The sequence below is a fragment of the Podarcis filfolensis genome (genome assembly GCF_964270895.1).
Source record: "Podarcis filfolensis genome assembly, chromosome: 1".
Classification (NCBI taxonomy): domain Eukaryota; kingdom Metazoa; phylum Chordata; class Lepidosauria; order Squamata; family Lacertidae; genus Podarcis; species Podarcis filfolensis.
Window position 1 is genome coordinate 50,473,368 of NC_139604.1, and position 12,058 is coordinate 50,485,425.

The following is a 12,058-nucleotide window of genomic DNA, read 5'->3' on the forward strand; positions in this document are numbered from 1 at the left end:
GGGTCAGCACCTTTGCTGCTATAGCGGGCAGTGCCAGTGATTGGAACCATCTTGCCTTGGATCCGGCCACAAAAAACGCTCCCCCCTTCCAACAGGCCAACCCAAGGCAGGCCTGTAAAGAACAAGGCTTTCAACATCCCCCATCCAAATATAGGTTGCTCTGATCCCCCTTCCCTACCACAGCCTTGGGGAGGATAATCATGTGGTGAGAGGACATCTGGGGACTGCAGGCGTACACAGACATCCATCCCCCTGCTTGTCACGTACAACAAACTTACAGCAACTGCTCATTCTGGGGCGGTGGTGGGTTCCTCCACTATTTCTTCCTTTCCCTCTCCCTTTCTCTCAAGTTGTCAATAGTCACGGAACTTCCCAGTACTAACGCCATCACGAAACTCAGTCATAATACCAGATCATGGAGAGTGAAGTCCTCCTCTGGCTCCCTTCTTTCTGAGACATGTGGAATCACGTGGTAACCAAATCATCACTGTCGGGACTGGTGTGAAGATTACTGTTTTCTCCAGCCAACCCTCCCTTCATCTCTTAGATTCTAATAAAGGAACAGCAGCAGCACTTAGGGTTGTTTTCAGGCTCTTTCTTCCAGACACATTGTGCTGCGGCTAAATTCACTGCTCAGTTGGCCTACCAGAGAGAGAAACTCCAGGGCTGGATAGTGACTGCTTCATCTTAAATTGTGCAAAAGGGCTACATTTTTCACATGCAGTGTTTTACGTGTCCTCTTTCCAACCTCTCTCCCCCCGCCCTTGTGCTTCCACTCCATCCATCCAGTCTCAATGTCTGGGCAGATGTTACTGTTTGCACTAAGAAGCAAAGAACTCAGGGCTACAGCTGGGCTGCAACCATCTGGACTTGGAATGGAGGAGGGAAATGGGGAGCACTTGGAACCAGGGTTTCCATTTCAGCATGTGCTTAAAAACAGTAGCAGCTGGTTCCCACCACAGCCTTGACAAGCGCCTCTGCTCACATGTTTCACTGGAACCCAAAGTGGGAGAGTGGATTTTTCTCACCTGCTTCAAAGGATAGATGCTACAGAGCCACTGAAGAAACAAGTCTGTATGTCACAATTAGTGCTTTGCCAAAAATTTCTTCTGCCTTCCCCCACTCTCCACCATCTTCCATCAATTAATGAGAAAAGTAATTGCATTTGAAAAATATCAAAGGGGAGGGGGGATTTGGTGAAATTCTTATGGGTTGGGTGCAGAGTGTTTGTTGTGCTTACCTTACTCTGAGGTGGCCAAGGGATTTTGTGCAAGACTCGAGCAGTGCAAGACTTCTGGGGCTCCAGGATTACCCAGGGTTCGATTTCCTCGGAATGAGGGACAGCAGAGACTGTGGTATCTTCTGGAAATATGGTTTATTTACACATATATACAATCTAAGTCTACAATGGAGGGGTTCACGATATTAAAACCCCCAAAAGGCATTGTTTCTCCCATAGCCACAGTCTTGGATTCAAACACAAATCAAGCATGTTTCTCCCTTTCAGGGTTCTACTTGCAGCCCGCTTAGTGGAGAGCAGGCACCTCCACTATGGTTTTTGTCCTTCTAACTACCAGCCAGTTGGTCAGTGTTTTTCAGCTTTCCAAAGGTGCACTGCTTCCTGAAAACTCCACAATGTCCTCAGCTAGATTTCCTGTCAGTTAGTAAGAAGAGGAGGCTGCATATCATGTACCTGAGTGCTGTCAGGTTGTGCTATTTTTAAAAAAGAAGAATGTTTTTTTATTACAGTATTTTAAAACAAATCAGTGCAGAAAGGTAAAAGAAAGAATTTCCCTTATAAACAAAATCAGTGAGCACGCCCTTGGAGTTTTTTCAGAACAGAAAGCACCCACTGGGGAGGCTGCAGAGAGCTGGAAAGATTCATAATGAAAAGAAAAACACAAATAGAAACCTGGGCCATCTCATAACAATAAGGTGTGTGCAACCAGTGTTAGAAACTGAGATATGAAAGCTATGAAATAAATGGCACATTAAACCTAGGTTATGGGCACTGCAAAGGAGTATCTAGGCGTGGTGTGTGTGTTTTTATAAAAGAATACAAAGCTGAAAATGAATGAACTGCAGCTAAATTCTTATGTGCATTTTTCACATGGTCTAGTCCTATCTGAATACTGCAGAAAGCAAAGCCATGCTTCCCCTGTCTGCCCCCCCCCTAATATTCTTAAGAGGGTACCTTCTCCAGTCTTCAGAGAGTGGCTGGAAGTGGGGAGGCAGAAAAAAGGTCCTCCTTTCCTTCCGACAGTGACAGTTTTAATTTGAAATCTTAGGCACAATACTGTGCCCAGAGCTCAGAAACTGCTTGCATTAATGAATTTTCCTGTCACAAAACATGCTTAGAACAATGGGGGTTTTGAACGCTGTGTGCAACCCGGCACTCACCAAAACTATAAATAAATTATAAAACATCCTATGAATGAGGCAGAAAAATGGAAGCCTCTTTTGCAAAGGAAGAACACTTTCAAGAAACCAAGGGACTAATTTCAGCACAGCACTAGTCCAAATGTAACATGAGGATGTAAGTCAAATGGATCTGTGCACAGTATAGGATGTGATGCTGTCTCAGCAGTAACTTGGACCAAAGTAGCAGAAATGCCTTGATGCTCCCACCAGGCTTGATGCTCCAAGACCGGGGGCAGGGGGTAAAATAAAATCAGCCTTTTGTGAGAAGAGCCTGGACTTCTCCTAACAACTACTTATGGCTTTCCATGGAAGACAATCTCAAATTTGGCTCCACATGCTCCACATGGTGAGAATGGTCCAGACTCTGCCCAGAAATGTCTAGCAAACTTAACAGAATAGATGTTATGGGAGATACTTGTCTGCCCCCAATCCACATTTTACCCATGCATTTTTCCTGTAACATCTAAAGAAAGAAATATGTGGCCTCCATGTCATTGTGCTCAGCATTTCTCTGCTTACTGCAAGCACTCAGTGAACCAGAGTGGGAGTGGAGACACGTTGAGCAAGATGTTGTATAGCATAAATCACTTTCACTAGAGGTAACTGCAAGTTCCTTTTGGGAAAATGAGAATGGGCAGTAGCCATACATTCCCAGTAATGTTTAGGGTGAAATCCAGCAGAACTGGAGAAAGGAGGGCTAACCCTCAAGACTTCTGCCCAAAAGCTTCCAGGTCTTTTGCCCAGCTGCTCCCCACTCTTGAATCCCTAAGACTTTGAACTTAGTGTTATTGCTCACAATGCAGTCATTACCTCTGACTACATGTGGCAGCTTCCCTATAGCTCTGTTCAAAACTCTCCTGGTATCTTCTAGGGATGGGGAAATCTGCCAGTTTTGGTTTCTCTCAGTCTCTCATTTTTCCAATCTTAAATTCAGTTCTCCACATTTCCACATCAATTTGCAAAATTGTTTTTGAAGTTGTCATGAAAATTCATCAGTATTTTAGTGTAAATTTCTCCTAATAAGCACAGTTTAATGCAACGTTTTTGCATGTTGTTTCCATCAATATATGCATTATTGCACACATTCCAGTAATATATGCAGCTTTGTACACATTGTTTGGTTGGAGAGCTACATCACAAAATTTGTAGAAGCAAGAATTTTGAAGGATGGCTGTATTTCAGTCCAAATATTGATTTGGGAAGTTCATATTAGACAGATTTGCCTTTAAATGTGCACTGAATTAAACTCTCCCCTCTGTCCTTAGTGTCTTCTGGGATATTGTTTCATGGACAGATGTCCATGAAACATCCATTGCAAACTGCCACCATTTATTTGCCAACATAAATGGTGCCACTAGGATACCAGACAGTAATTGGTGTGATGTCTGAAAACAGCTGTTACATTATATCGTTGATGCCTTCCATCATCAAGAAGCAGACTATGAGAAATGGCCTCCTTCTAGGTGGCAAGAAGACCTAATTCCTTTCTTGGTCCAACAGGAACAGGGAAGGAGAAGGAGAGAAAGAGAGAGACTCACTCAGCTGCTAAATTTGCCATCAGCAGCTAGCGAAAAGTTGGCTTGGCTGATTGCCCTGACAGAAATTGATGGGAGTCATGTGGCAGGCAGCACGGGAAGGAGCAATCCAATGCAAGGATTTATTATTATTATTACTGCTCAAGTTTGCAGTTGCTTGTGGTGTGCTATGCCAAGTGGGCTGTGGAAGCGCAAATGAAATAAAACCAAATTGAGGCACTGTGTTAAAGAGAGAGAGAGAGCAGATCCATATACTTATAAGCATATGGAGGTACTGGGGGCACGCCAGATGGTTCACCACTAATTGGGAAAGGCCTGGGTACCCTCTTATTGTGGCCATCAGAAGTAACCTCATGGTTATGATGAGGGAACAAAGGATTAGATGGAAGACACTCATCTGTGGATCAGAAAAGGCTCTGAGACCCTCAGGGTAATTTTAGCAGGCTGCAGTGGGTGACTGGATTCATGTGGCACAGAAAAGGACAGACAGGGAGTGGAAAGTGGATGGCACTCTCCCAAGTACCGCCCACAAAGGCAGCTCTCTGTGACAAAAGGGGAACCACTACCTTACCTAGGCATGAATTCAAGTCTCTGCTCACTCATATATTTTCCTGATCTGACTCTGGAGCTTGTCCTCAATTTCCTTTCAGTCGATTGGGAATGTCAGTGATCTACTGCGAGAATAAATGGGGAAGTAGTTATCCTTCAATACATTTACTTTAGGAACCATCAGTATTAGTAGTTTTTAAAGTACGAGATCACACAACCTTTCTTTGATTGCTTATGGGCTTCTGCAGCTGAACTTGAGCTCCTGAGCTATGAGAAAAGGTCTTATGGGGAAACTGGCAACAATCCAGAACTATTGGATTCTGGCAGCTCCCTCACTGCGAGAAGTGAAGTTACAGGGAACCAGGCAGAGGGGCTTCTCAGTGGTGGCACCCACCCTGTGGAATGCCCTCCCATCAGATGTCATGGAAATAAACAACTATCTGAGTTTTAGAAGACATCTGAAGGCAGCCCTGTTTAGGGAAGTTTTTAATGTTTGATGTTTTATTCTGTTTAATATCTGTTGGGAACCTCCCAGAGGGGCTGGGGAAACCCAGCCACCCAGCCATATGGGCAGGGTATAAATAATAAAGTATTATTATTATTATTATTATTATTATTATTATTATTATTATTTCATTTGCACATTCCCAAGAAGGGGTCTATTAGCCATGTACTGTGATATGGAAATCTCTTTCAAACTGTCAGTACTGGGTGGCAATACATAAGGCAGCCTATTTTGGTAGGAAAGCATCAACTATAGGCATCAAAATTCTGCATAGAGTGACCATATGTCCTCCTTTGCAAGGGATAGTCCTCTATTTGAAGGAGTCCTGTTTTAATTTGTTTGTTCTCTATAGGGGGAAATGGTCTACTTGGTTTTAAAGAAGAGCATAGATATGATGGGTATACAGTATTGGAAAGCTGGGGGAATGGAGAGAAACAATTGGATGAAGTCACCAGTAAATATAAACTTTATAAGAAAAACAGGCTCTTTGATCCAGCAGCAGCTTCTTTCAATAGGAAAAACAAAAAGTTCCAGTTCCACTTTCTCTTAGGAGGTTTCTTTTTTTATAGAAAAGACAAGGAAGGGTGCACAAGACTTCAGGGTTCAGCACAGATGGGTGAGCAACAGCCATATTAACTGCTAACTAGGGACCTAGGTGCACCAACGGAGCCAGGAAGGCAAGACTCTAGTGTCCTGACTCATTGTGCCAGTAGCAGCTACAACTGCGGAATGGGTTACCTGTTAGTATGGCCTGAAGCTGTTTTCCCAAGAATGTTTCCAGCATTTAGTTCTTTTTATAGATACAGCTTTTGGGGGTATCCCCTCCCTGTTTAAAGGCAAATGGCTCTGAATGTCTCGGTACATGTTTCCCTAAGAAAACATATTTCTTTTTACATTATGGTATCTGCTTTTTCAGATCCTATAAGACTCTCATTGTTCTCTCTAGGTAAGTGCACAAGGCTCCTTCCTTATTGGCATTGAGCCACTAAGCAGGCCTTCCCCAACCTCTTGCTGTTCTTGACATGTCTCTTTTGATATCTTTCAGTATGATTTTATACCATTGTTTGGTTAGCTGCCTGGGAGACTTTTAATCAGAAAGCGGGTGATAATTTTTAAAATTAATACATAAATGCATGTCCAAAGCTTTTATAACAGGGTTATTCCTTATAACAATCACAAAAGGATTGAATTTTTAAATTATACAGCAAGGGTACAATGAAATGTTAAATTCCCATTGATCATGACTTTTGCCAAAGGCGAATGACATTTATTCAGAGTTGTGTTTTGGGTTTTTTATGAACTTGGCAGCCCAAGGCTAAACATATTTTTTTAGAAGTCAGTTTGCTCAGAACTGTAGCCCAAAACTCATGGAACATTTCAGTGTGCCGAGAACAAACATAAGAGCAAAAGGGGTGGGTGGAATATGGTGCAGTGGCTTTGGGTCTGAGCCCAAAGAGTGGGAGACATGAGAGACTGTCCCCCTGTCCTTCTTCAGAAACTGGAAGTTGGTTATGGTTGTTTTGAAAGCTGTGGTCCTAACAAGAATCAATTGAAAGCAACTCCCATAAGAAATCAATGGAGCTTGTTACAACATCCAAGTGAGGAGCCTGAAAATCTAAAATCCTGTCTCAGCATGTGAGCAAAGGGATGAGGAAAATGCTTCCTGGCCTGGGATCCACTCTGCTGGCAACAGCCTTCATGTGACTGGAGCAGCCGGCCGGATCACTGCACAGAGTGATGAAAGAGTCCCAGTCCAAACGCCCCCCCCTCCCAAAGGGAGCTTCAGATTACACTTCTGGTTGCATGAAGCCCATGGCTTCTTGCCAGTGACCAAGTAGCTATCAGAGCCCTGATGGATGACGGCATCCGCCACCTGAGCCAATTTCCACTGGCAGCGCCACAGACCCAGCTTTCATCACCCATCAAGACATCTGTTGGTGTCCACTGGGGGCTCCAGGTCTCTGTTACAGTAGGGGATATTTTTACAGCTGAGTGGTAGGACTGGGATAGGTGAGAGAGGAAGGTTGAAGCAAAAGCTCAAGAAACTTTGCTCAAGAGGAAGGGAGGTAAGATACCCCCCACAACTTCATGGAAATTTGGGAGCCAATAATGAAAACGCTGACAGATGAGATCACTTCATTAGTATGCATTTTACCCATAATGCCTTTTTGCACCCACCCACAGGTACTAAATGTAAAGTACAGTGGTACCTCGGGTTAAGAACTTAATTCGTTCTGGAGGTCCATTCTTAACCTGAAACTGTTCTTAACCTGAGGTACCACTTTAGCTAATGGGGCCTCCTACTGCTGCCGCGCTGCTGCCACGCAATTTCTGTTCTTATCCTGAAGCAAAGTTCTTAACCCTAGGTACTATTTCTGGGTGAGCAGAGTCTGTAACCTGAAGCGTCTGTAACCCGAGGTACCACTGTACCATGGGCTTAATCCACCCACAGTCAAGGACTTTCAAGCTCTTTTGATTTTTCACGAGAGTGTTAAATACCTTTGGCACTCGATACTGAGGCTGCCTTGGTGGCTACTAGTGCTTTTCCCCAGCTCCAGCTAGTTCACTAGTTCTAGACCCTTTGAGCAAAGATGACTTGGCTATGGTATTGCATGCTGTGGTAACTGGATTATTGCAATGCTCTCTGTGTGCCTTGAGAATGACTCAGCAACTTCAATTGGTCAAAAATGCAATGCCCAGATTACAGGCTGGGGTTTCAATTAGGACTCCTATAACCCCTGTTTTAATACAACTGCATCATTTGCCAGCTGATTTCCTTGCTCAGCTGAAGGTGTTCGTGCTAGTGGTTAAAGCTCTAAATTACTTAGACACTAAATATCTGAATGACTGTTTCCTTCTCGGATGTTAAGATTAGCAGAGTAGTTTGTGAGGTTGGCTTGGGAGAGGGCAGGCTGTGACTGTAGATTTTTTTAAACTGTTTTAAGGCTTTTTTTAAAAAAAAAAATATTTCTGCAACCTACCCTGTGACCTGCTGGTGAAGGGCAGGTAATAAATCGGATGGTGATGATTATCATTTTTTTTAAAAAAAGTCATTGACAGTGCAATCCCATACATTTCTACCCTTTGAGTTCAATGAGACTTACTCCAAGGTAGGTAGATATAAGATTACAGTTTAATTCTCCATTAATGAGACTTCAGAGTGCTTAGCCTTATGTGGGGCATGTCATTTCTTTCTGGCTTACGTATAAGAAAGACATGATTCTCAGTTAACCTCTCACCTCCTACTAAATTGTTCAGCAGAAATAAAGAAATCTGAGGAGCTACTGATGACATCTGTTGTAACATAGATGTCTGAATCTTGTCTCCTGGCTATTTGAAACTGGGCAGCCTAATCCGCAAAATAGATCTGCTTTAAGACCTTGGGAGTGGGGCTTTGATTTAACACAGGTGCCTGCATGGCAACCACCATGTTCGCTTTGAAAAAGTCCTCTTGTTTTTAGTGAGACTCACTTCTGACTAAACGGAATTTGGTGCAACCTGCAAATCTCAATCATGAGCTAGTAAAACAACTAAGTACATCAGCTAGTGGAGACAACTAATATGAGCAGAGCAAGGGACCAAGTAGGGGAGCAGAAAGAATCATGTTTTTGATTCAACCTGGTGCAGGCCAGGTTGCATGGGTCAGGTCCTTTAAATTTAATCTACATACCACCACTAACTCATCTAATGAGTTGTTCTTTAAAAATCCCACCCTCTATATGAACTGACCCAGACCCTGAAATCATCATCAGAGGCCTTTTCTTCATGCACCTCCTCTGTAAGAGCTCCAGAGGGTGGCAACACAAGAATAGGCCTTTTCTGTGGTGGCTCCCTGCTTGTGAAATCTCTCCCCAGGGAGGCTTGCCTGGTGCCTTTATTACACTTCTTTAGGCATGGGGCAAAAACATTTATCTGGATAATTCAGTTGGTAAATCAAGAGACTCAGGGTTGTGGGTTCAAGCCCTGCGTTGGCCATAAGATTCCTACATTGTAAGTGGTTGGACAAGATGACCATTGTGGTCCCTTCCAACGTTACAATCCTGTGGTTCTATCATTATAGGGCTGCCATTCGTCTGGAATTTCCCGGACATAGCCAGCAATTAACCATCTGGCAATCCATGTCGGCAGTGTCATTTTTGGCAGTTTCCCTTAAAAACAGCTCAAAAACTTTTTTGCAAAAACCTAGAAAAAACTCAACAACTTTTCCGTCTGAATTGAAATATGGCAACCCTATAAAATTCTTCCAGGCCTGTAGCTAATTAAACGTTCTATGGCCTTTTAAACTGTGGGTGGGTGGGGTTATTGTTTGTGTTTATTGTATCTATTTTTGTGTTTTTACATTGTAATCCGCCCTGTGAACTTCAAGTGAAGGGCAGTATAGATAATTTTTTTAAAAAATAAAGTAAAAGCTGAATATAGAAAGTTATTATATTATTTGCTTTCAGTAACAATCTTTGGATATTTTGCCTTTCATAACATGTGCCTAAAGCTCTATTTCTAATGCAAATCCTAATCCTGCCTACTCTACCCACTGCTCCTCAGTATCCACACCAGCCACTCTTCTCCTTCTCCGTCCCTCTACCATTTTCCTTCACGCACACCTGTTCTAACTGTCACACTTCACCCTCAGCCAATCAGCACCTGCCACATACCAACATTCTATGCCCCTGCTCACCACACTCACTTTAACTCCTATCTTTCAAATATCTCCCTCCACAACATTTTACCATATGTCTCTTAATATGCAAACCTACGCAAGTCAGTTACATTAACAAACGCCACAGTGTTCCCTCCAGGGAAATGCAGCCTAGGGGTTTTTTTGGGGGGGGGTCTCTACAGCACTTTTATGGTGCACTCCTTCCTAGTATCAAACTGAAGAAAGTTGCTGTATAAATATTTTTAATGATAAACAAGTACTCAAATTAATCCCTGCTGAGGTGGAGCCACAATTAGTGGGGTCTGAGGAGATGATGATGATGCATCCTCAGCTGTGGGCATGAGACACCTGTGTTACTATGGCAACTGAGTGGGCCTTTCCCTCTTCCCCAACAGGACACAGCGAGCAACAGCTGTGATGTCCACCATTGCCCAGACTCTTTCCTGGTGGAGAAGGTGAGCTGGCAGATGGACACAGGCAGGCGGTCCTCTGGCTGCGGAGTGATAACAAGGCAAGTTCAATTGCGGAGCGGGAGCACGGCTGGTGCCTAGTGGGGGACCTAGGCCTAGGGGAAGATGGCAGACATTGGTGGGGGGGAAGATAGTGGAGTTTGCATTCGGAAGCTAGTGGATGCCCTAAGGCAGAAGAAGCAGGTAGTTGTTTGCAGGTGTAAGCTGGTTGAAATTAATCTTCAGAAGCCAGTTGACAAACCCCAATGAATATTTGGGGGGGGTGAATGAAGGTGTCCATTGGGGTTCTTAATGCCTGGAGTATGCTTGAATGGGGAGTTTTGAATGTGAGGCTTTGAATGTGATCAAGGTGAATGGTCTGTGTATGTGCATGAATGTGATGTGTAAAAGGAAACTGGTGGATAGATGAAACACACAAAGGGCTTAAGTGCAAGCCACCTAATACTTTTAAAAAAACAAAGCCCACCAGTTATTCAAAAGTATATCTACCTTTTTTCTGTGAAGAAAAAGAATGGAAAGTCAAATACTTGAGTTTATGGTGCAACCTCCCTCCACCCCCATATCAGTACACATGAAGGGTGGACTGTAAATATTTTCAATAATAAAAACTTTCAATAATAAGTAACTGCTGAGGTGCCCCTTATAAGGTCTAGAGAAGCTGTGCTGATACCTTTCCAGTTGTTGTCATTAACATACTGCCTCTGTTGTTGCAAAAGGACATGGCAACTGAGGAGAAAGAGGCAGTTATTACTGGGAAGGGAGAGTCCAAGGAGAAGGAAGCTGAGGAAGGGGCAAATCAGGGTTGGTTCTTTCCTGTTTTCTTGAGTTGCCAACTTTTTCATCTCATGGGCTTCTGTGCCTGTCTCATCTACATAGATGTGAAAAAACAAATTGATTTTGTCCCTATGAATCCCCTCCCCAAATCCAAAATAAACTTAAGATCCCTAGGGTCTGACTTTATTGCCATATGGAGGGGCAACCCTTGCCTTACAGCACAACAAAAGCGGAACACCCTACCCCCAATGTTTGTGGTATGAAAAGCTACAGGATTTCATCAGGAAGTTAAGGGACATTCACTGATTGGAAACAAAGCAGTATGTCAAGCCCCCAAAAATCTGCAGCTGCAAACAGTATTGAAGGCAGGATCACTTATAACGCCCCCCTGCCCAACCCCCGGATACCATTATGAGCGTAAATCATCATGAAGGCACAAGGGAAACGACATCTGAGGGGGCCTTGTACCTAGTTTTTACTCAGTACTAGTTCTGATTTGTTTATGGGACATTTATACGACAAGGAGCATTCATCTCCATTCAATTTGCTTGCAGCATGTTTTGGCATTTTCCTGTTAGCATTCAGTCACCCTACAGTTTTCAATTTGTTCCCCATCACTTTCCAAGTGGCTGAAACGTCAATTCTTTTTTTACAGTACAGGCGGTGAGCATTTTGTGCGAGTCCAATTGATGTGAAACCGCTGATGTGACGGTCTTTTTGGACCCAGAATAGGGATGGGGCAGGGTGGAATGGGTGGGGCAAGTTTGTGTGCACTCCACCAACATGGGGGGGGGGCAAGAAAGGAACCACCATGCAAAATGGTCACTTCCTGTAGATAGTCGAGGGCAACAGAGCCCTTTAATCCACTTTATGTAAATCTGAAGTTTCTGTATGTGCTTGAATCTTTCCCACAAAATAGTCAGAGCTTAGAGGAACTCTAAATGTTAATACCAGTTCAGAGGTGGGGAGAGTGTTGTTATTAATATTTCAGCATGCAAGGAGGAGAGATTTAGGCTTTCCTTCTCAACTGAAACCTCTGTAAAAAATCTCCCTCTCCAGTATAGCAATTAGTCTAAGGAGGAAAGTGCAGTTATGCTATCACTTAGTGTTATTAATGTTTATTTGGGTACGTTTCAAATAACTATTT

General features: G+C 43.4%; 1 long non-coding RNA gene across 3 annotated transcripts; it reads right to left on the minus strand.

Annotated features, from left to right (window-relative positions):
• Positions 1 to 1,358: 1,358 nt before the first annotated feature.
• LOC310749403 lies at positions 1,359 to 9,223 on the minus strand. 3 transcript variants are annotated; one of them, XR_014541606.1, is made up of 3 exons: positions 8,115 to 9,223; positions 4,528 to 4,630; positions 1,359 to 1,713 (listed from the first exon to the last, which is right to left on the minus strand). It is a non-coding gene; the product is annotated as an uncharacterized lncRNA (long non-coding RNA). The 3 variants fall into 3 exon arrangements; XR_014541607.1 differs by lacking the exon at positions 8,115 to 9,223 and adding an exon at positions 7,510 to 7,960; XR_014541608.1 differs by lacking the exon at positions 8,115 to 9,223 and adding an exon at positions 5,463 to 5,477.
• Between the last annotated feature and the right edge of the window lie 2,835 nt (positions 9,224 to 12,058).